This window comes from Platalea leucorodia, assembly GCF_965183815.1.
Source record: "Platalea leucorodia genome assembly, chromosome: 4".
Taxonomy (NCBI): domain Eukaryota; kingdom Metazoa; phylum Chordata; class Aves; order Pelecaniformes; family Threskiornithidae; genus Platalea; species Platalea leucorodia.
Genome location: NC_138826.1, coordinates 109,577,299 through 109,603,263, shown reverse-complemented (window position 1 = coordinate 109,603,263; position 25,965 = coordinate 109,577,299).

Genomic DNA, 25,965 nt, shown 5'->3' with positions numbered 1-25,965 from the left:
TGCTCAGCCAGAGAGGGGAGCAGGATGAGGTCATTGCTGCTGTCTGCATTTGTGTGAGTGCTCTGTGTGACTGTCTGTTATTTCTGTGGCCAGACACATATATCTGTGATGTATACCTGTGCTCAGTGTGCGTGTGCCTAGTGGGAATACATTTTCAGCCTCGTTACTTGTTAGACCTAGTAGCATGGAGCTGCAGTAGCCTTGTCTCTCTCAGGCTGTTGGATCTGTCATGATATATTTTCCTCTAACATTTTTGTTTATCTTTGAGTGGTACAACCATAGTTTTATATCACTAACAGTAATAAGCAATTATTCTGTCTAATATAGAGACCTGGTACAAGAGCAGCAGTCTGAGAACTGGAGATAACAGGATGTGGCATGGAGGAGTGCAGGACTGGAATGGTAAGAGATGGAGCACAGCTTTGGCACTGGGGATCCCACAGCTGTAAGCAACTGACCAACAGTCAGTTACAGAGATGCAAATCTGGAACTGGACAAAGTCAGTTTTAGTGGTAACAAAGAGAACAAAGAAATAATATCAAACATACAGAAAAGGCACCATACAAAGTAAGTTTGGATGTAATGTGGAGCTGCAAACCAATGAATAAAGGTGTGAAAACATTTAAGCAAACATACAAAAATGACTCAGAGTGGCTACTGGAGGAGGAAGAAGAAACTATCAACATCAACATCACATTACTCCTGGCAAAGAAGCCCAGATGCTACTGACTTTCACCCTCCAACCCCCCCTCCTGGTAGATTAAACCCACCAATATTAGGACCCAGAGGAGCCAGGGAATGATGAGCATAACACCAGGAATAGGGGTAGAAACTAAGAAGTGTGTGTTAAACAATTTTAAGTTCATTATTATTATTTCTTTAACAATTAGTTCTGGACTAATAATGGTTAGATTCTTAAGATTTCCATTATACAAACAATAAATTAATGGCTTTATTTATACATAAGGTTTGCTGCCTCTTTGCCCATAGACGAGATTTTGAGCATAACACTACACGCGCTGAAAGATAGTTAACCTTTAGAAACGGTTGTCACTATAGATCTGCCAAACTGTGTGGACACACAAGAAGCATGTATTCGGGAACACTGGAGGCACTGGGTGAAGAGAAGGGCAATGAGAAGAATGTGGTGATATTGCAGTGAGGTAGTCATGGAGGAAACAAAGGGAAGAAGACAATACTGCAGACAGAGGGAAATGTTGCAGGAGCGGTACTGGAAAGAAGCCATGCTACGTTAGTTCAGGAACCTTTGTCTAAAAGTTTTAAAAAGGAATTTATCAAAAAAAGTATTGTATCATTTCTATGAATGCTAGTGACAATATTCTGTTAAATACTGTCTGCCTTCTACCAAGCTATGAAAGCTGTTCTAAAATCAATTGGATCAATAATATAGCCTCTAAAAATAAAATCCCCTACGGTTGCTCCCTTGACAGCTGTGGATCAGAGAGTTGCTTTATATAGCTGATACTTACATACAGTAATGTCACGTATATGAGTTTGAATGGACAATACGACACTCAGCACAGAAACTGTTCCTGATCTATTTTGGATTTTGGAATTTGAAAACTTGCTGTTTCAAATTTTTATCCACAACTTTTATCCACAAAACCCAAAATATTCTTTAGCTTTTTATAAGAATAATTACCATCTTCTACTAGGTTCCCCAGGAGCAATTTAAGTGAAAATAAAATAATTGAGATCTAAACACCTGTTCAAAGGTTGTTACTATTCTGACCAAGGTAGTTACTCATTTGAGGGTGTTTATTCTAAAGGTCAAATAAATGTGGCAGCATTTATTTGCAGTTGCTGCTAATTTATGGCTAATGCTAATCAAGACATGTTCTTAACATTGCTCCTGTAAACAGCAATGGGCCCCAATCTGGTTGGTACCTACAACTATTGCCACATGTACTCAAGTAATATAAACGTAGGATCCTTTTCTTTGGAGTGACTATTGTCACACCCAAATGAGCTGACATCATCTAACTTATCTAAGTAATATCTAACCTGTTCTTTACTTATTACCTCCCAATTCTTGATCTGTCACCACTGGTGGTAATTCTGTTATCCATCAGATCATGGTTGAACTTTTTAATGAAAATGAAGCTGAAGGGGCATTAAACTCCCCAGTCTTCTTCACATCATCTGTTATTGGCCCTTCTTACTTGATGAGTATTGGAAGATCCTCTCTACAGTTTTCCTGTCACTCTTAGTTTACATATAAAGGTCTTTCAGCTTATAACCCTTTATGTCTTTTGTTAGCTGTACTTCATTTGATGCTGTACCCCATTGCCACACTTCCTACCCTTTTATTCCTTATCATTCAGCATGATTTATGGAAGTTATATACTCTCAATGCATAAACCTTTTAGAATATCGTCTGATTAACATTGGTAGTTCCTAGATGTACTGGTTTGGGCTGGGATAGTGTTAATTTTCTTCATAGCAGCTTGTATGGTGCTATGTTTTTTATTTGTGACCAAAACAGTGTTGATAACATAGGGATGTTATAGCTATTGCTGAGCAGTGCTTACCCAGTGCCAAGGCCTTTTCTGTTTCTCACACTACCCTGCCAGTGAGTAGCCTGGGGGTGCACAAGAAGTTGGGAGGGGATACAGCTGGGACAGCTGACCCCAACTGACCAAAAGGATATCCCAGAACATATGACGTGCTCATATGTTAACCAGGCTGGTTAACCCTGGCTGGATGCCAGCTACCCACCAAAGCTGCTTTATCACTCCCCCTCTTCAGCTGGACAGGGGAGAGAAAATATAATGAAAGGCTCGTGAGTCGAGATAAGGACAGGGAGAGATCACTCACCAATTACCATCATGGGCGAAACAGATTTGATTTGGAGAAAATTAACTTATTACCAATCAAATCAGAGTAGAGTAATGAGAAAAAAAAAAAAACAAAAACAACTCTAAATCTTAAAACACCTTCCCCCCACCCCTCCCTTCTTCCCAGGCTCAACTGCACTCTTGTTTTCCTCTACCTCCTCCCCCTGAGCGGCACAGGGGGACAGGGAATGGGGGTTGCGATCTGTTCATCACACATTGTCTCTGCCGCTCCTTCCTCCTCAGGGGGAGAACTCCTCGCACTCTTCCCCTGCTCCAGCGTGGGTTCCTTCCCACAGGAGACAGTCCTCCACAAACTTCTCCAGCGTGTGCCCTTCCCACAGGTTGCACTTTTTCATTAACTGCTCCAGCCTGGGTACCCCACTGGTCCACAGGTCCTGCCGGCAGCCTGCTCCAGTGCAGGTTTCCCATGTGGTCACAGTCTCCTTCGGGCACATCCACCTGCTACAGCGTGGGCTTCTCCATGGGCTGCAGGTGGATATTTGCTCCACTGTTAACCTCCATGGGCTGCAGGGGGACATCCTGCCTCACCATGGTCTTCACCACTGGCTACAGGGGAATCTGTGCTCTGGTGCCTGGAGCACCTCCTCACCCTCCTTCTTCCCTGACCTTGCAGAGTTGTTCCTCTCACATATTCACCCTCCTCTCTCCGGCTGCTGTTATTCCATGCAGCAGGTTTTTTTCCCCTTCTTAAATATGTTATCACAGAGGCTGATGGGCTCAGCCTTGCCCAGCAGCAGGTCCGTCTTGTTGTCTGGCATTGGCTCTATCAGACATAGGGGAAGCTTCTAGCAGCTTCTCACAGAAGCCACCCCTGTAGCTGCCCCCCCCCGCCCCCCACTACCAAAACCTTGCCACGCAAATCGAATACAGCTCAGCAATAAGGTGTTTTTCTTCCCAGGTAACCATCATGTGTGATGAAGCCCTGCTTTCCTGGAGATGGCTAAATATCTGCCTGCTGATGGGAAGTAATAAATGAATTCCTCATTGTAGAGAACCGGTACCAAATGCGGTTTTGTCCCGACATTGCCGCTGTAGCGCCATCCAGCGCAGCGCTTCGAGAAGACCCTCTCTCCACAGCTTTGAGAAAAAACAACCTCGTGCGCCTGCGCAGGGACTAAAGGCGCGAAAAGAGCTGAGGCGGGGACAAAAAGGCGCGAAAAGAGCAGAGGCGGGGGCAGCACGGCCGTGGCGAACTGCACGTACACATTTGTGATCTGCGCATGCGTGGGAGCCCCTATATAAGGAGCGCACGTGCCCCTCGGCGGGGGCGGCAGCGGCGCGCGCGAGACCACTCCTTCTGTTCCTGCACCCTCAAGGCTCACCCCCCCCCCCCCCACCCGCTTCGATCCCCGCCGGAACCTGAGGCCACCAAAGACCCTGAGGAAGATCACCGGACTCGAAGTGGTGGTGACAAACTCCTCCTTCTCCTTCTCTTTCTAACTCTCTCTCCCCTATTCTTTTCCTCTCCTCCCTTGCCCTCCCTCCTCCCTCCGTTCTCTTCTCCCCTCCAATAAAAGTAAAAGGTTGTACGGCATTTGACCTCGTTTGCGTCTTAATCTCGTCCTTGGGATCGTATCGAAACCTCTCCCGACATTGGATCGGGACACTCATTTTCTTTGCTTGTGCATGCAGCTTTTTCTTTACCTATTAAACTGTATTTATCCCGACCCATGAGTTTTTTTCACTTTTACCCTTCCAATTCTCTCTCCCATCCCACTGGGGGAGAGTGAGCGAGCGGCTGTGTGGGGCTTAGCTGCCTACTGTGGTTAAACCACAACAGTCCTTTTTGGCTCCCAGCTTGGGGCTCGAAGGGTTTGAGATAATGATAGATTTCATTGGAGTGTGCTAAGCTGAAACTGTAGCTGTTAAAGCTGTTTAGCTACTAATTGGCAGGCTCCTGTACTTGCCATGGGGCTTGCTTGCCTTACTGTGTGTTAGAGTCTAGTGCTTTTTAGTGGCTGCTTTTTGCATTTGATTTTTGTTGTACTGCCTATCATCTTACTCTGCTGTGACTGGGGACATTTTGATAACAGCAATGGCGATGTGCCTGGGCTGGCAGATTGCCAGGGCATCGCTGCTATTCCTGTGCTGCTGCACTGGACAGGCTGGAACTCCAGTGTGAACTTGAGTTGAAGGGACTGCGACCTGTGGATAAGTACACATGGAAGCAGGTACACCTCAAAGTGTCTGTGGCCATGGATATGTCCACACTGCAGCAGGCACACTCCTGAAGGGACTGTGGCCCAAGGTTAAGTGTACACTGGAGCAGGTGCACCTTGAAGCATCTGTGGCCATGGATAGGCCATGCCGGAACACCTCAAAGTGTCTGTGGATGTGGATAAGTCCACGCCACAGCAGGTTTACCCCTGAAGAGACTGTGGCCCATGGCTAAGGCCACAACACAGAAGGTATATATCTAAGAGACAGCGGCTGTGGCTAAGGCCACACTGGAACAGGTACACGGGGAAGAGTTCATTGTTGTGTTAAACCCTATGGCCTGATCCAAAGAGACCAGGCATGGAGACTGTAATGGATATACCTTTAAATTGTTGTAACCCATGATTTGAGCTGCATGTTAAAGGAAATACTATAGCAACCACTACCTGAACCAATGGAGGATGAGCCTCACAAGAAACAGTGCAAGTGCAGCAGTGACCTGACCTGAGGTGGCTTTGGTGCCCAATAATTCCATGCAACATGCCACCTCTCCTATCCTGAGTGACCACCATAAGAGATGGAACCCAAAGTCATGGATTAAATGAACTCAGTGCACATTTTTTGGGCATTTTATGGGCATTCTACAGGGGTGACCCATAGACTAAGCGAAAAAAAAAATCTGCCTAGTGGGGTTAGTCCACAACACTAGTGATGCCATTTACTTAAGTTTTAGGAGTTAATTTACTTGGTATGACATGGTAAAGTTGATTAAGAAGCTGAAGTGATATCTAACCACATGCAACACGGTACCTGGATTGAAAACTCACAGGATTCAAACAATAATTTTAAGCATGTAGTCAGAACTGATTGTGCTTTCACTGAGGTCCAACAGGATTAGCTTTTAATTGGCCACACTTTATTTAACATCTTGAAATACTTGGAATAAATTAAATGACCACTAAAGATGCAGATGAACAAAGAATGCTAAATAATGAAGCAGAAAGGACACAATGTTACTTTTTAAACAATGCATTAACAAGCAGTACACATTTTAACACAGAAAAATAAAAATACCTACACCTTGGAGCAAAGAACACTGGGCTGTAGAGAAGAAGCCCTGGGAAGCACTCTCTCTGAGTAGGACACAGAGATCATACTAGACAATTAGGTAAATATCAGCAGAGAATATGGCCACTGTTGCCAAAATCTGTCAATTTATAAATGAAAATATTGATAGAAATACCTGACTTATTCTGCTTTTGCATTTGGCACTATTTCAGCTTCTATTAATATAATATGTCCAGTTCTGGTATTCATAACTCAAAAAGTAGGTTGTTAAGTTGGAGACATTTCAAAGAAAAGCCTCAAGACTAATCATGGTATTGGAGAAAAACAGTGGGAGTATTCACGAAGCTAATCGCTTTAGGATCATGCAGTCGTAAATGGAAAAAGATTATTGGACCAATGCCTGTTCTGAAACTACCTCTGAGAAAGACTGTTGAAAACAGAAGAAATCTAGAGAGGATTTGCCTCTGTAGCCTAAGTTAGCTTTATGGATTTCTCTCCTGGTGTTGCCTTAGGAAATAGCTATGTGATAAGAGAAGGATTTTCAATCTAGTAAAACAAATTGTAACAGAACCCAACATCTGGAAAATGAAACCACAAAAATTCTGCATATTTTAAAGTTGAGAAATTAACTACTTGAAAAGTTTACATAAGATCGCTTGGCAGTTCATCACTAAAAATATGAAAATCAAGACTAAATTTTTCCCTATGAGGTACACTCTCACTTAAACTGAAAAAGTACAGGAAAGTAGCATAGAAAGTCAGGTTATGTGATCACAATTTCCTTTTCTGATTTTATGGGTCTGTGATGTTCAGAAATTTGAGTTTGAAACATAACTTCATTGTCAGTCTAGTTAAGAGACGGATACCACATATCCTGAGCTGGTAAAAATCTGGTATCTAGATGCATACCATTTTGAAAATTTCAGACTTAAACAACAAATTGTTAGTTTTATGAATCTCAGAGAAATTGATGTAGTATTGTAGAAGTTGATGAAGTATTCAAAAAGAAAGTACTTTCCAAGCAAATATTTCCAGGTTTAATAAGCAATAATGTAGAGATGTACTACTGATATTTAAATTTATAAATAAAAGAATCAAGAAACAAATACATTTTTAGAATCAGCGGGAGAAAAACATTTTCAGACAGTTTCATAACTGTTGAATGATATTTAAACATTGAGAATGTTAGGCCCAGATGGGCATGCTGTGAACTATTCATAATGTTAAATGCTAATATTCATAAAACAACAGCTTCCACCCTTTATGGTTTGAAATACATAAAACTGTTGCTGGCCTATTATTGTTGCTTTCATTTGTGAACCTTGAAGAGGTTTTGATTTTAGCAGCTAATTGTATATCAGCAGAGAATTTCCCTCACTTGTCCTACGTTTAACATGTGGTAAAGTAATAAGTCCCTAAGAGTTAAGATTAGTGATCTGTGTGGGCTTAAGATTCAAGATATGAATATTGTGTCATTGCTCAAAATGCAGTATAGGCTCCCCGTGCCAAAGGAATGGGACAACCTGTTCCTGCATTTTCACAACACAGAATGAACATAACCAAAAGGCATACCAAGCCTCGGCATACTGCAGTATTGGGTACTGCTGCTTTAAAGGACAGTATTTCCTGAAAATCTGTGTGAAGTACTGTGAAGCACCTATTACTGTGCAAGGTCAAGTAGAACAACACCCAAAATAAACCAGGTCATGGTAACTTTTTTAAAAGGTGTGTGAGCACTAAGTGTTACTTTACTCACACTGCCTCTTTAAGAAGGAAGCAAAACAGTACAAATGAATCAGAAAAGGCTAGAAAATACAATTCTCTGGAAAAAGGAAAGTAGGGCGAACCAAAATTATCTTTACCTGTATGTTGCTCAAAACCATAGTTCTGTTTACTGGGTTAACTGCATGCACAGCTCAGAGGTTACTAATCAATATATTAAAGCAAATAAAGACAAAACTCACTTTGCAGGGACAGGAGGTGAGGGTTGCAGGGCACCAATTTTTGTTTCAGTGAAAGACCTAAATATCTTCAGTCTTAGCTGAAAATAATAATCTCTTTCTACTGTAATGATTTATGGGAGTCATATCGGAGTTGCTTTGTATCTCCATTTTCCCCTGTGGTCTCAGTTCCCAAAACAAGCTGCCTCTCCAATGATTCACTGGGGTCATGGAATTATAGTGCATCATGAAAAATGCAATCTGTTCAGAAAGCTCAATCCAGCTGACTGTGAAGACAGGAGACAACAAAATTAGACTAGACTAGACTAGAACATTTCATTTGGAAGGGACCTACAACAATCGTCTAGTCCAACTGCCTAACCAATTCAGGGCTGACCAAAAGTTAAAGCATGTTATTAAGGGCATTGTCCAAATGCCTCTTAAACACTGACAGGCTTGGGGCACCAACCACTACTTTGGAAGCCTATTCTGATGCTTGCTCACCGTCTTGGTAAATAAATGCTTCCTAATGTCCAGTCTAAACCTCCCCTGGCACAGCTTTGAACCATTCCCACGTGTCCTATCACTTCTTATCAGGGAGATCAGCACCTCCCTCTCCACGTCTCCTCCTCAGGAAGCTGTAGGGAGCAATGAGGTCACCCCTCAGCCTCCTTTCCTCCAAACTAGACAAACCCAGAGTCCTTAGCTGCTCCTCATAGGACATTCCTTCCAGCCCTTTCAACTGCTTTGTTGCCCTCCTCTGGAGGTATTCAAGGAACACCCTTCTTAAACTGTGGGGCCCAGAACTGCACACAGTATGGCAGATGAGGCCGCACCAACGCTGAACACAGTGGGATAATAACCCTCTTTTGACCAGCTAGTGATGCTGCGTTTGATGCACCCCAGGATGCCGTTCGCCCTCTTGGCTGCCAGGGCACACTGCTGACTCACATTGAGCCTGCTGTCAACCAGCACCCCCAGATCCCTTTCTGCAGGGCTGCTCCCCAGCCACTCCTCTCCCAATTTATATTTGTACCCAGTGTTACACCATCCTAGAAAACATTCCTGGCAGCAGTGGGATTCAAATCCATGTCCCCAGAGAGACTGGAGCCTTAATCCAGCACCTTAGACCACTCAGCCATGCTACCCTGATGGTAAATCCAGCTCAGTCTCCAGCAACTGTGTCCCCCAACCAGAATTCAACTTTCCACAGGATATTTTGGAGCAAATAATCTCCATCCATGACTTAAATATCATAGGAAAAAGGACCAATAATGGCTCTTTCTATAGGTAGAGGTAGACATTCCTTGCAGTGCACCACGTATTTGTGGTCCCCTTGTTAGCTGTCAGGGAACACCAGCTGGAAACCTCTACATATACCTCTTTGCCTATGAACCTGTGATCCCTTTCCAAGAAACGAAGGGATGGTTGTATATTTTTGGGAGGAATGTGTGTTTACTTTGCATTCAAGTTTATATTTTCCTATTTTTGGAGTGTAGTGAGACTGGGGCAATCAAACATCTGTCAGTTCATGCAAACATAGTCACTGCAGTGTACACATCATCTACTCTAGGCCTCTAAGAGATGCAATTTGGAGGACCGATGTTAAGTACCAAAGTTCCCTAATGAATGAAGGAAGGAACGTAAGTCCGTGCATGAAAGCAAGTTAGAGCATCAAAACTAGATGTCTAAAACAAGGAATGTGAGTACTCTGCCACTATGCAACACACCGTGGCATGAGGGCAAAAACAGAGTGAGGTCCTAAGTGTTTATGCATTAATCTGTGATGCCTGTAGAGCATGGAATTCAAGGGCTTGTTTTATGATCATTTTTACATTTCCAGGGGCAGTTCAACTGAAACATGTATTACAGATTTCTTTGATTCTGCTTGAATACTTTGAAACCTAGGTAGCTACTTTCCTGATTCTCTTATTCTTCAGTGCAGTTTTTGCTTTCCATTCCCTCTTGCCAAGTAGACAATGTATTGTCAGTAACTCAGCAATACTAGATGCTCCAGCAAATTGAACAAACTGTACACCTATATATATAAATAAATATATATAAAACTATAACTATACAAAAGCTGGATGATGAAATTTCTTTAAACCTGTCAGAGCTGTGTATACCACACAATTGTTCCAAATATTGGATATAACATATATAGTTACCAAGTGTAGAGTGTGCAGATGCTGCATTTAATTTTGTCGATTTGTATTTCTGGGCCAATTTTTTCTAATCCTTCACCCAAACTGAGCCAGTAACAGTAACAATTTAAGTCTCTTATAACATGTGCAACAGGAATAACCCTATTTGGGTTATTTCTAACCTTCAGATGCTGATTCTGTGTATATAGCTAAGAGCCCAGCCTCCTATGGACCTCATCTTCCCCGATGGACAATCATGTAGGATTTGTCTGTCAAGTGATTCAAAACATATGAGCCTCACTGGGAAGTGCTAATAGCCTGGTGTCTAGGTTCTCTGACATCCTATTAACTTGTAACTTCTGACACAGTCCTTACAAATCATGTCCTCTTATCTTTGCGCTAAAGTCAGGTGAATATTTCTTTTTGTACAGTATTGATATGAGCTGCCTCGATGTTTATGGAATGGCATTGCTCCTGGGATTCAGTTCCAATGCCCTGATTCACTCACAATGTAAACTGATACTATCTGTCTACCTGCTTTCAATGATATTAGTAGTTGCTTCCTCTTTCCTAAGTAAATTTTGCATTTAGTATTAAACTGCTGCATAATTAAGGTCTCTAAGGAGCCATTAGTGAAAAAGATTTTGCAATATTCAAGTGAACCTAACTTGTTCCTTACATGAAGAATTGTATTTCTACTCCTCTTGATTTAGGTGAAAGCACACAGTTTATATGCTGTAGCTCTATAGTAAGTTTTTCCAGCTCTTTTCTCTTTGTATTCTTTTTTTAGATCATTCCCCCAGCATGCAGAAGCACAATGGAGAGCTTGCTAATATGGAGTGCTCTGTTCAGTCAGGAAGTGCTTAATCAGGTCACCCATTTTATCAGGTTATATTCGCAGGAGATGGTGTGCATAATGATAATGTCAATGATTAGAGATAGAAGCTATTGCATTGTGTTATATTCAGCCAGTGTAATATTTTAATGTTTCAAGCATTTTATATATCTTTATGGGCTTCATATTGCAGCCGCAACTGAGAGGGTAAGATAAAGTAGACCTCCTGCAAGAACTAAAGACACTAGGGACAGTAATCAATCCCCACTGCTGAAGCAATGTTTTTTTCTTGGGGCTTATATGCATCAAGCTTCATATGCCAGCAGGAGAAAAAAGTCAAAGAGGATAATTCTACATGTAAAGACAAGCTAGATGTGGAAGAGGAACACACTCTAGTTAAAGACACAGGACAGAAAGGCCCTGAAAAAGAGTGTACAAGAAGTTCAAATCCACTAGGGTATTTAAGGGGAGGAAGAGTGACTATGTAGGAGGCTCATGCACACCCAGCCATATAATCAGTTTCTTGTGTTGGGATCATGGGATCATAGGACAGGTTCTTGTGATAATTTAGAGTGGAAGGTGCCTGTGGAGATTTCTAATCCAACTTTCAGCTCAAAACAAAGTAATCCCTGTGGTCAGACCAGATTGTTCTGGATTTTATCCTGTTGGGTCTTGCAGACATCTAGGGATCAATAGAGACTGCACAACTTCTCTGGTTAACCTGCTTGCAACCAAGCATCCACTCCTTGCTTCTGCAGAAAAAGTTTCTCCTTATATTCAGTATGAACCTTATTTCAGCTTACACCCATTGCCTCTTATCTTCCTCCCATGCACCACTGTGCCAGCCCCAGCTCTGTCTTCTCTATAACCTCCCCATAGGTACTGGGGGGGCAGCTGTTCAGTATCCTTGAAGCCTTCTCTTCTCCAGGCTAAACAAGCCAGGTTCCTTTTGCTTCTCCTCACAAGGCAGGTGCTCTAACCCCCATCTAGCCTGATGGCCCTTTGATGAACTTGCTACAGTTTGTCAATGTCTATCTTGTATTGAGGGGCCAAAACTGGACACTGTATTCCAGATGCAGTCTAATGAGTGGTGAATGGAGTAGGACAATCCATCCCCTTGATCCACCAGCTCTGCTCGTCTTAATATAGCCCAGGAGGCTGTTGGATTTTTTTTCTGCCAGGACATGCTGTTGGTTCATTTTCAGATAGCTGTCTGACAAGACCCCAGGGCCTTTTTTCACAGAGATGCTCTCCAGCTAGTCTGTCCCCAGCCTGTATCACCGTAGGGGGGGGTGTCTTCCTTTCCATGTGCAGGTCTTTGTATTTGGCCCTGTTGAAATTCCTAAGGTTCCTGTCAGCCCATTCCTTCAGCCTGTCCTTCTGTATGGAAGCCCTGCTGTCAAGCCTATTAACTGGTCTCCTCAATTTGGTATCATCTCCAAAGCTGATGAGACTACACTCCACTGCCTTTTCCAGACTATTGATGAAGACAAACACAACAGTTTCCAAGTTAGACCTCTCCGGCACTCTATTTGTTTCCAGCCTCCAATTTGAGTATGACCCATTAACCTCTACCTTTTGAGCCCGATCATTCTATTAGATTTTTACCTGTTAGTTGTTCACTCACCCAGCCTTTAGTGTCCTAACATGCATGCAAGAACATGGTAGAAGACAATGTTGAAAGCCTTGCTGAAATTTATATAAATGACATCCCTCATTCTCCCCTCATCTGTAAATCCAGTCATGTTATCACAGAGGTAACCAGGTTGGTCAGGCATGATTTACCCTCAGTAACCCAGTCACCTTCTTCTCCTTCATGTGCCTAGACATGTGCTCCAGTAGGACTTGCTTTATGATTTTCCCTGGGACAAAGTGAGGTTGAATGGCCTGTAGTTCAGCTTCTCTTTTTGATCCTTTTTGAAGATGAGTGCTTTTCTTCAGTCATCAGGAATCTCCCCCAATCTCCATAACCTTTGAAAGATGATAGAAAGTAGCCTTGCAAGGACATTGGCCAGTTCTCTTAGCATCCTTGGATGCAGCCTGACCTATAGACATGTAACGATGGAGGTTTTTTTCAGGTAATACCAGTCTTGATCCTCATCCACTGCTAATAGTTCTTCCCCTCCTTCAAGCTTTTCATTAATCACAGAGGCCTGGGAGACCCCATTGATGAAAAGCGAGGCAAAAGTGGCACTGAGTAACTCAGTCTAGTTTGCATCCACTGTCTCTAAGTCATCTGCCCCATTCGGCAATGTTCCCATGTTTTCCTTTTCAGTGTTTTGCTACTAATGTAGCCATAGAAAATTTTCTTGTTGCTTTTTATGTTCCTTGCAAGCATCACATCTCAGTGAGTTTTAGCTTTCCTAACACAATCCCTGCACACCTAGGTAATGTTTCTAAATTTTTCCTTTGTAGCCTGTCCTGCTTCCACCTCCTTGGTTTTGCACTGGGATAGTGTCCTCCCACAGGATCCCACCAAGAAGTTTTCTGAGTACACTTAAGGATACTTGCCTGAAGTCCAGGGTCAGTATTCTTGCTCCTCTCTTTCGTCACTCCCCTTAGCATTCTGAGCTCCACTGCTTCAAGGTCACTACAGCCAAGACTGCTATTGATTACCATCTCCCCAACCAGTTATTCCTTGCCTGTGAACAGCAGAACCAGCTGAGTGTCACACAGGGTTGGTCCACCCTGTACTTCTGTCACCTTCAGAAATCTGTTTGCTTGCATCCCACTGCATTGTCATTCCAGCAAGGAAGAGGGATGTCAAAATCTCCCATAAGACCCAGGGCCTGTGATACAGAAACTTCCAGGATTTTTCTCCTTTTATGCCTTCTCTGAAATACTATTGATTTGAATAAAATGAATGAGAGGAGTCTGGCCACAAAATAACCTTGTAATTGCCCCTGAGAGAGCAGAAATTCAGATGCTGAACTTCAGTGATGTGCTGTGGTGAACAAGGCAGATTCTCAATGTGGAGTCCAGGGATTGCAGTCCTGAGAAGTGCAGGCTTGAAAACTAGGTAAGTTAGACCTTTCAGCATGCATGAGGGGCCTGAAGGTATGGTAGATGTAGGACTGCAGATAGGTATCTATAGCCTGCACTCTGAATGCAAGCACTTCACAGAAACAGAGCACAAGATCAAAGTTGTGGCAGAGCTGAATCTGATGGCTTACATTCACCTTAAAAAGTCATAGCAATGACTAATGTTTAATTTACAGAACTGTAGTCAGACATCTACTTAAAATATTCAGGATTCATGGTTTAAATGGCAGAGGCTCTGCCCAGGTGGCATAAACCAGTCATACGGTCAGCAGATCTGACCCTTTGAATACTGTACTTCCAGTGAAGAACTTTTGGACAGCGGTGGGAAGTCATTCAGCACAAGATTCGCTAGCCTCAGTTATGAGTTTCATTCAGTCCTAAACCTTGGTCATTTTAATGGCAAACAGATACAGAAGAAGTACAGCAAGGAACATTTAAATCTTCAGAAAAAAAAAAAAAAAGAAAAATAGCCTATACTCTTGAAGTCTACTTACAGTTCCTATGATAAGAACAACAACCAGTTTAGGGCTGGAAAAGAGGTACTGTGAACAGCGGGTCTGTACAGGAAGCCAGGGAGAAAAAAATACTGGCATTTTAAAGATGGCTAGCTAATCTATCACATGGAGATGTGCTGTACCTCATTCAGATACTCTCTGGGTCCGTAAGAACTGCTGACAACACCTAACAGGTATGCACTTTTACTGATTACAGACAATAAATTTATGACTGCATTAGCATGGAATAAACTTATCATGCCTTTTCAGCACGATTATGCTTGAACAATCATGGTTAAACTCCTAATCCTTAACTTTCTCAAGTTGGGATAGCCTCTTAGATCACTGTTGTACAGATATATTTTAGTGAGCTCTCAGACAGCTAGACCTGAACTTCGAAACAGTACATTTATAGCTGCACTATGTCAAACTTTCATTTATTATTTTTGTTTCTGAAATCCAGGCTTATTACTTCAGGATGTTGCTCTGCTGTGTCATTCAGAGCTACTAGCTCACTCAGAGGTAGCACAAGACAACACTGCATAGTGTAGAGTGACATGGAAATTTAAAAAATAACAAATTAAAGCTCCAAATTTAATGTGGAAGCTGCATTTTATTTGCCACTTCTACCTGTCAGGGGCTACCAACGGTTGCTCCAGCATGGCTAGATACAAAAGGGTTGTGATAATGCTTTCTTAAGGTACTATATTTTACCAATAAACAGATTTCCATTATGATTTACACTACACCTTGAGCTTAAAAATTTGATTTGTTCTAGTAGGGATCATATTTTACCAATCTAAATGATTGCAAATACATTAACTTATATCAGCTTTGAGAATTTTTTTATATTTTTATTTCTTATCAGTATTGCAATAAACTGCAGGAGTCTGCACATCTGTTATAAGATTGGCCCATTGCTTTTCCACATAAGGCATGTTTAAATTGATAAAGTATGTAATTTTAACGCTGCCTTTGTTTTAATCTTAATCTTGGCTTCATTGCAAATGCAGTCTTGATAAACAGTAATGTTAACTGATGTAGTTTTTGTTACCAGGAAACTTTGCCACTGATTGGTGAAAATGTCTGTATGGGGCAATATACAAATCCATGTATATTTACACACATGTATATATGTATAAACATTTTGAAAATCACATTGGTATTCCCAAAAGTTTATTCATCAGGATAACTTTTCATGTGGTTTCATTTATATTATCATCTGAAGTAAAATATATCAGCAAGCTCAGAATTTACCCTGCTAAATTGCTCTATGACCAAAACATACTGAAGCAGAAAACTATCCAGTCAGCTAATAAGGTGATGCTGGTTATTCTATAAATACCCACTAAATGCTAGAAAATTTAAGATCATAAAATTTTATTCTTATTGGACACATTACTGCACTTGGAAATATAAATATGCATTACCTCAGTATCGACTTGTAAATTACATTTTCTATGAAGATGAATAGTAGTACCTAGATTTCATGGAATGGCATCCATCTAGGGTATCAAGTTGCAATTATTTTTGTTCTTTCCTTGCTGCTTGAATTTTTATTTGATTCATGTACAAAGTTTAAATGTTTGGATATTTGAATTGAATAATTTACCATATGCCAAAAGTTCAAAAATCTCTTCATTATTTTCACCAAACTTGTGTCAAGGGTGTGTTTTTTTCTAGGGCAAGGGATAGGTTGTTGGCTGGAATGTTGAATGTTTCAGCAGGAAAAACATATTTTTCTTTAAAAGTCTCACTGAAAAGAAAGAACCTCCAGATGTGACCATTTCCCTGCAACATTTTAAAAAATACTCATTGAGTATCTTATTGTTCCTCTCTTCTTCATGTTTGTGACTTCTTCCTCAACCCTCCTTTCTTCTCACTAATTAAAGAGCACCCTTTTTTGCTACTATAATTCATCTCTTTATTCTAAAACCCTCCCAGCTGATTCCCATTTCAGCCTGGATTTCTCTTCATTATCTTCAATATTTCATTTTTCTTCTCCAATAACAATTAAGTCTTCTTGACAGCTTCCAAATGTTGTTGTGGGAATTGAGCCAGCTTTGTAATGGCATTTGTTGTCTCTTTTGTCTGGTCTAAACCTAAGCCTCCTGATGTTTTTGCCAATGTCTTTTCCTCAGAGAGTCCTTTGGTCAAAAGTGTCAAAGACAGACCTGAGTATCTCCTGCCTGGTGAAGCCTCAGGGAATTTAACAAGTACTTTTAAATTTAAATGTATATATATCTCCTTAATTAGTGCACACAATAAATACACACTGTAGAAGTCAGAAATTGTCATATTCAGAGGCGGCAGTTAATGAGGAATCTATTTTGTACCTACAATGGCCCCTTAATAAAAGAACAAGTGGGTTAACAAACCCTAGAAGGAAGAACTTTGAGGAATCTGATCCATGTTTCTGATTCAGTCACTCTTCCAGCATATTCTAACAAGCAGCTGGATGAGGGTATTCCAGGGCCTGTAGGATTTCAGTCCGTTTTTGTGGAAGGGCCTGTTGCCTTTAGAGATGCTTTTTACATAACCTATAGAAGACCAGGGTTTGCCCTGTCTTGTTGTAAGGACAGCAACACCTCATATCATATGAAGGGAAGGACAGGTTTCAGGTAGATGCAGAACTGTTAAGTAAAACATGACTCTTCCTCCTTTCATGTTTGGCCCTGTATTTCTGCAGAAAGAGGAGAAAAAGAAACAAAGAAAGTAATACAGCTGACTGAGAAATCAATAAACTTTGCTAAAATTTAAACTTCTCAATTAAAAACATGTCCTGCTTTATTTTTAATTGTGTGTCCTCTGAACTGGTATTATTTTGACATTCAAAATCTTTCAAATCTTATTGTAGCTCTTACCTTTTACTGTCAGCTTCCTAGAAATACATCAGAGCTATTAATCAGTAAAATAAAAATACTTCACAAAAAGAATACATTGGCACCATGCTTGTTGCTTTTTTTAATGGATCTACAGTGTAAAATGAATAGGACTGAGCCATATTGTTCCCCTTAATTTGAGAAGTACAAAGAAATATCATAGAGCTATACCAAAAACTTAATATTCTCTTACATTGCTGTTATTATTTTGTGAGCAAAACTTAGAGCTCCCTCAGTTTTGCTACAGCTGAAGAACAAAGCCAAGGAAAGGGAATATTTCCAGCTAAACTCATATAAGTGTTAGATTCTACAAAATTTCTGCCAGGCTTTTATTATCTGCTCATACACACATGTGGTTGCTTAGTGTCTCTCAGATTATTTCCTTAGTTTCTCTCACCAAATTATAGAGTGAAGGAAGTTTTTAGCATTTTTCAACCATACCAAGTAAACTCCAGGGATATTTCTCCCAGTCTTCCTAAACTGCATGTTTAGCATCTTTGAATACAAGCAAAAGCATATATTTACTTTTACTAATATCGCAGGAGGCCAGCAGAGGCAAAATAACATTATGGCACTGGTTCTTTTCAACAACTTTGTTATTCTGAAGAAGTCAAAGCATTTTAAAAACTGTTTTAGTCTTGAAATAACTACTGCCTACCTCTGTTTAAAAGATGCAGAAACTAAAATCCCATAAGGTTTAGTGAGCTGCCTGAAATCAAGCAATGAGTTAGAGAGAGCACTTAAGGTACCTAAACTGGTTATAAACTTAAGGGTGTTTCTGTGAATGAGAAAATCTGGAACTACTGAATATATCATAGTGGTTAAATGGCAGTCAGAAATTAAGTGGAGAAATGGAGCTGGTTTCTCCAAAAATTCAAGTTTTGATTCTGTCTTTTCAGCAGGTGGGGAGATTGCAGAGGGGACAGCTGTTCTCCAGCCTGTTTGTAGCACGTTCCCCCATGGCAGTGAATCCCAGCCCTGGATACATGTTCTCAGACGCATCACTCAGCAGGCTGGGAGACATGTAGTGGTCTTCACCTCACTTTGCTGTGTGGATATACTAGGGAAGTTAACCAAAAGTTGATTGCTAAAGAAAGTACAGAAGAAGCACTACAGAACAGTGAAAGGTAAAAGAAATATAAATTATCCTCTGTATGTTCTCATTTCTGATGATTAGTTTTTTAGGCATAAATCAAAACTAGTTTGGAATCAAAAGGATAGGGAAAAAGCAGAACATGAAAATCAAATAACTTTAATTAAACTTTTCTCAGTTTTGCCAGCTGGAAGACCTTTTTTTTTTTAAATTCAAGTTTCTTTTCTTGCCAATTACATTTTTTTCTGAATTTTCCCTTGTGATATATTTATTATAGAATGTACTGAATACTAAGCTGGAATTCATTCCAGTATGAACAAAAAACAAAAGAGAAAGGAAGAATGAGATAGAGAGAAAGTTAAAGAAAGGAAAAGAAAGAAAGAAGAGGAGGAGAGAGGGGGAGAGAGAGAAAAGACAACCACAGCCCCAAAAATCTTTCTGCAGTTGTTTCCAAATTTACTCCCAATTTTATACATTTTAAATTTACCCTAATCCATGAAGTAACCACCTTCTGAAGACTACTGTGTATCAATTTGTCAACACATCCCTTTTTTGTTTCATAGTCTAGCAAGATGCAAGGTTTTCTCCTGTATCACTACCAGTTTCTTCCACAACAGCTGTATCACTACCAGTTTCTTCCGCAACAGTACCAGTTCACACAAGAATGACAGTAGGAACACAGCTATCAGACTAAATATATTTGGTTTGTATAGCTTTGACACTGAGAAACCCAGAGTATTTGCTATTTCATGAACAGTACAAACATCCCAGCTATTTTTAGCCTGTGTCATCGTGATCAAAAATAAAACTTACATGGAACACAGCATGAGCCAAGCTGCTTTGGATCCATTTCAAAAATTGCACCCCTTGGGGTTTCTGTTTACATCTCAGCCAACTGGGTAGAGCTTGAAGGCACTGGGACAGAAACAGCTGCCTAGAAAATAACTGATCATATTCACCTCACATGCTCAAAGCTAGAATCAACTAAAGGTCTTATCTACTGTAACCAATGGCTGAGTTTCCTGTTTTCTGACAAGTTATTTTAAGCAATGAAGACAACAAAAGAGACTTAGTGCTGTGCTACATGAAAACCCAGAAAACCATTCTCATGCCATGGGGTAGTCTAACAGCTTATACTTATTTTCATGCAGTGTCATCCTATATCATGATCCCATGGCATATGCCTAATAAAACCACTCTGCATTCCTTCTCCAGAAAGTTTTTATTATTGGGTATTTTCTGTTTCCTGAAAGAAATGCACTGTGAGGAAAAAAATTAAAATTCCAGAACACAAAATGCAGCATACATCAGTTAGAGGGAATCGAAACAAATCTTTGTTTCTTAAAATACTCTCTGAAATAATCTAATTGGTAGTATATCTCTAGATTATAATGAGGTAGAAGAAATAGCTTGTTTTAAATTTAAGGATCTATGATCTCTTTGTCTTTATATTCTGTGGCATTTGCAGTAAATCCAGAGTAAGACACTGAGCTTGGTACCATTGCAGACAGCCTAACATCATGATTAGAGAGAGTAGAATCAAGCCAAACAAGTTTAAGGCTTTATAGTGTAGTCACTGCATTTATTTTACTAGATAGTTTGAGAGGCTTTCTTGCTTCATTCAGTTTTTTACCAACTATCTCCTTTGTAAGCTACAGTAAGTTCTTTGTTTTTATATTTATATAGGGCTTTATTTAAAACACCCTTGCCAAAATCTCAAACACAATGCTCTTCCAGTGAGTAGTGATACAGTGTTGTAACCAATACTACAAGCACAATAACACTGCTGGAAACATTAATGGAGGAAACATGGAATACCTTTTCTCCCCTCAGGCTTATATAGATATTGTAAGAAATATATCATTGCTGATTTACAGGAGAACTGCATACCTTCCAACATCCTATCAATTCTTCCCAGAAAGTGTCACAGAAGCACCACTTTCAAAGAGTGATTTAGCAATACAGCAATTTCTCTAACAAAGAATGTATTTTTAATGACATTTCACCATTTTTTGACAATGGCTTTTCATGTTCATTTATTTTAATTAAGCTGTGTATGTGTTAAAAAATCATTCCTAAATGCATGAAGACAAGACTTATCTTTAAAATGAAGCAATTACATTAAAAAAACCCAACACCAATAGCAGATGATGTTACTGAAATTTAAGAATAAGGTTAAATGCTCTGAAGACATTTTAACAACAAGGAGGGGAAAGCCTGTGTAACTCTCCCTTTCTCTGTGAAATGCCTGGACAAGGGGCCATAAGTAGACACTTGGAGCAATGCATGCGTAGCAGACTCAGTGTGCAAGGAATTGCTTGTTACTCTAGTGCATCTGTTAATTCAGCTAATGACTAGTGAAAGTTAAAATATATTCAAGTGCATTGAAGTAATTGAGGGAATTCACCCCATGTAGTTTCAGTATGTCTGATTTCACCACATCTGAGCTCAGCTGTGTATCATGGCTGCAATGTTAGAGCAGAAGTACAGCTGACATTAAGAATTTTAATCTGATTATTATAAACCTAGAATACAAATTCTTCCTCAGCCTCTAGTATAGTCATTATCTCTCACATTTCTGTTACTCAGTTATCTTTTTACACCACAAACTTTTTCTCTAGTCAGCATATTCAAACCCATTCAAATAATTAAGATTTACAATACACTACATAAGTGTGACTGGTAAGACAGCACATATTAGCACGGGCCTTCCAAAGTTCTTAGAAACTGAATTTTCCAACAGTATTTCAAAAGCAAAGCCTAGCCTCTGGTGTAACAGATATAATGTTTTTCCACAGTGATAAAATAGAAAAGGTTTTATCCACATTTAATAAGTTGAAAGTTTTGTTTACATACACATAAACATTTGAAATAATAAACCAGCATGTCCATACACATGAATCCAATCATAGCAAAACAGAAATAGGGGATATAGGCAATTCCTCCTGACTCACGGTCTGAGCTGTGGAATGGATGAGCAGCTAAGTGTGGTGTTCAGCTTTTGTTCAGCTGCCTTAAAACTTCAGGGTCTTTCTGTGCTACTCTAACTAAGCATTTATTTACAAAAGACCTGGCTAGGATCATGGCATTCAATTATGATAGTCTTTTTTTGAGTCTTAGCTTCTTCATTTTCATGAGTCCAATAGTCCTGTGTAAATTTACTGCTGTTTGTGTGTTGTAACTTCCACTGTGCTCGATCTCTGAGGGGTACGAGTACCTTAGAGAATACAACCTTGATTGCTTGGACTGGTGAACACCAGAAGCTGATTTCTGAGCTTCCAGTAAATTTCCAGGTGGGTCCCCAATGATCTAAGAGACCAGAGTGAAGAGTGGTGATCCGCCTGTTAGGTCCTCGGTAGAATAATTTTCATGATGTCTTAGAATGAATGCCCTGAAAGAGACAGCTAAAAATGAAACATGAAGGATGCATTCAAAAAGCCATGAGGTTTTATGGTAAGTTGGTTGACATATGGTAAGTTGACATATTTACTGTAACTGAAATGAAAATTAAAGATATACTGGAAAAAATGTTACAAAGTCTTAAAAACAGATATTCTTTACTCTACACAGGTTGAAGTGTTAGTCACAACAGAAGCAGAGAAACTACAGAATTACATTATTAGGATGATCCTTTCCTTGTTGAATTAAAACACCAATTATTTGAAAGATCAGCTCAGGGTGTTATATGCATTTTTTTTTACACAGTACGGGTCTCTCTGCATGCTGTCTTTGAGGAAAATACAGTAACATAATAAATTTAAAATAAATAGTGTGTGAACTGGCCTTAATTTAGGGAATTAAGTTAATTCTTTTCAGTAAATTTGATTAAATCAAATACATGGATTCAATATGGTTTAACCGATGAAGCTTAGATTCACATCTTTAACTAATTCATCCTTGAATGTTGTATGTAGAAAAGTTGTAACTGATGATGACTGAGGCCTGAGAAGAATGAAGCAAAAACACTAACTGCCCTTGGTATAATGAATATTCTTTGTGTTTCTTGTGTTGTATGTTCCCACCATTTTTTAAAGCTAGAAGGTAAGTGCTTGCTTTTCTGTCACACCTGGAGGCATGGTTTTTTTGTTCTTGAATGGCTCATAGTACAGACTGAAAGCTGTTCCAGGGCTGTTGCATAACCTCCCACCAAGGGAGATATTGTCAATTATTTTGCCTAAGACATTAAAACAATCTTGCTGCTAGCCCTGGCTAAAGGAAAAAAAAAAAAAATAGAAAAAAAAGTGAGAAATGCTTTTATATTTGCTATAGAACATACTAAATGCTTTATGCCAATCACACTCTCTTAAGAGTCTAATTATTGCATTTACAGGTGTGTGCAGTTATGTCAAAACTAAACCCTGATTGTAACTGTGCTCAATTTCACTGCTGTATTTAAGGACTATTGTTACCATATAGATTTCTAAAATCTTTGTGGATCAAAATTTATTTTTATTGGACAAGTATTATAGTCATGTTATAAAATTGATGTTAAGCCACTCAGGAGATAGTAAAAAAGAGTTACTTGAGCTCATTTTCTTAAATATTTAAGTGATGACAAAGGAGAAGATATAAGCATTGTATCAATTACATTTGAAAAAAGTAAGAGAAGTTAGTTAATGAGACTGGGCTGAGAAGAAACCTTTCTCGTGACTGCTTACATGACCTGGAAGAGATTTGTAAGGGTATAGAAATTTGAGAGAGCCATTGACTCATGTATTTTTGGTGAAGAAATTTGCATTAATGCCAGTGTACCTGTCCATTATTTCTGGCTACAGAGATTACTACTGTCCTGATGAAAAAACAAAACTGAAAAAATTAGCCTGTGTTTAAAAACTAGGCTCTATGTCTGAGGTTTACAACACACCACAAAGCTATGTGAGCTCTGATCTCAAAGCAGACCCTCAAAACTGTCCACCTGTGATAGGTTTGGCTGGGATAGAGTTAATTTTCTTCATAGTAGCTAGTACGGGGCTACGTTTTGGAATTGCACTGAAAACAATGTTGGTAACACAGGGATGTTTTAGCTATTGCTGAGCAGTGCTTACACAGAGCCAAGGCCTTTTCTGCTTCTCACCCCACCCCACCAGTGAGTAGGCTGGGGGTGCACAAGAACTTGGGAGGGGACACAGCCAAGACAGCTGACCCCAACCAACCAAAGGGATATTCCATACCATATGATGTCATGCACAGCATATAAATCTGGGGGAAGAAGAAGGAAGGGGGGGATGTTCAGAGTGATGGCGTTTGTCTTCCCAAGTAACTGTTATGCATGATGGAGTCCTGCTTTCCTGGAGATGGCTGAACACCTGCTTGCCAATGGGAAGTGGTAAATGAATTCCTTGTTTTACTTTGCTTGCATGCGCAGCTTTTGCTTTACCTATTAAACTGTCTTTAAACCCGCAAGTTTTCTCACTTTTACTCTTCCGCTTCCTTCTCCCATCCCACCGGGGTGGGGGTGAGCAAGCAGCTGTGTGGTGCTTAGTTGCTGGTTGCACTTAAATCACAACATCAGCTTGTCTCCTGGTCTGCAGAAGCACACGTAAGCACTTGGTCAGGTGCAGAAAGCACACAAAGTGCACACTAAATTATGCTAAACTGCTAATATTGGCCAGGTGGCTAGATATACCAGTTTATTTACATAAAGTAGAAGGTCTCCTCAGACATGCCAGATCCTGTGAGATCTAGAGAATGCTCTTCAGCTGCCATCAGGGTCACAACCCATGTTTACTCTATCTACATGAAGCCACAGTGGCTATACAAGTAAATACATCAATCCCAGTAAGAGATTCCTGGCCCCCAGACCAACCGGTGCAGAGTGTCTCAGATCCATGTGACTGAGATTTAGCTCAATCTAGAGCACAACACATAGCATAATGCGTAATTATCATCTTAGATATGTTTTCTGTTCAAAGTATTAAAAATAAAAAGAGATGTGTCATAAGCAATTAGAGTGTTTTTTGTGACGTGAGAGTATCGGTTACATATACTCTGGGCTGGCACTTGAGCATATGGAAGTTGTTGAGGTTGCAAAGCCTTCTCAGATGGCACTGGAGGACTATACTGAACATCTGCTGCGTCTCTGTCCACACTGCTAATTAGAGATTCCCTGGTTAATGATGGTGACGATAGGGTTGAGTGTTTATGGGTAAGAATCAGGGCAAGGCCAACAAGGCAGATATCATGGGGGCAGTCTGTTATAGACCACCCAAGCAAGACGAAGAAACAGATGAAGCATTCTACAAGCAGCTGGCTGAAGTCTCATAATCCCTAGCCCTTGTTCTTGTGGGAGACTTCAACTTACCAGATATCTGCTGGAAATACAACACAGCAGAGAGAAAGCAGTCTAGGAGGTTCCTGGAGTGTGTGGGAGATAACTTCCTGACGCAGCTGGTAAGCGAGCCAACCAGGGCAGGTGCCCCACTGGACCTGCTGTTTACGAACAGAGAAGGCCTGGTGGGTGACGTGGTGGTCGGAGGCTGTCTTGGGCACAGCAACCATGAGATAACAGAGTTTTCGATTCTTGGAGAAGTAAGGAGGGGGGTCAACAGAACTGCTACCTTGGACTTCTGGAGGGCAGACTGGACTGTTCAGGAGCCTGGTTGACAGAGTCCCTTGGGAGGCAGTCCTGAAGGGCACAGGAGTGCAGGAAGGCTGGACATTCTTCAACAAGGAAATTGTAAAGGCACAGGAGCAGGCCATCCCCATGTGCAGAAAGATGAGCAGGTGGGGAAGACTGGCCTGGCGGAACAGAGAGCTTCAGCTGGAACTCAGGAGTAAAAGGAAAGTTTATGGCCTCTGGAAGAAGGGGCAGGCAACTCAGGAGGACTACAAGGATGTTGTGAGGTTATGCAGGGAGGAAATAAGAAGGGCCAAAGCTCAACTGGAACTTAGTCTGGCTACTGCCTTAAAAGACTGAGGGAGCTGGCGGAAGTGCTCACCAAGACACTTTCCATCATTGACCAGCAGTCCTGGCTAACTGGGGAGGTCCTAGATGACTGGAAGTTAGCAAATGTGACACCCATCTACAAAAAGGGCTGGAAGGAGGATCCAGGGAACTACAGGCCTGTCAGCCTGACCTCGGTGCTGGGAAAGGTTATGAAGCAGATCATCCTGAGTGCCATCATGTGGCAGGTGCGGGACAACCAGGGGATCAGGCCCAGTCAGCATGGGTTCATGACAGGCAGGTCCTGCTTGACTAACCTGATCTCCTTATATGACAAGGTGACCCGCCTAGTGGATGAGGGGAAGGCTGTGGATGTTGTCTACGTGGACTTTAATAAGGCCTTTGACACTGTCTCCTACAGCATTCTCCTGGAGAAACTGGCTGCTCATGGCTTGGATGGATGTAGACTTCGCTGGGTTAAAAACTGGCTGGATGGCCAGGCCCAGGGAGTGGTGGTGAATGGAGACAAATCCAGTTGGCAACCGGTC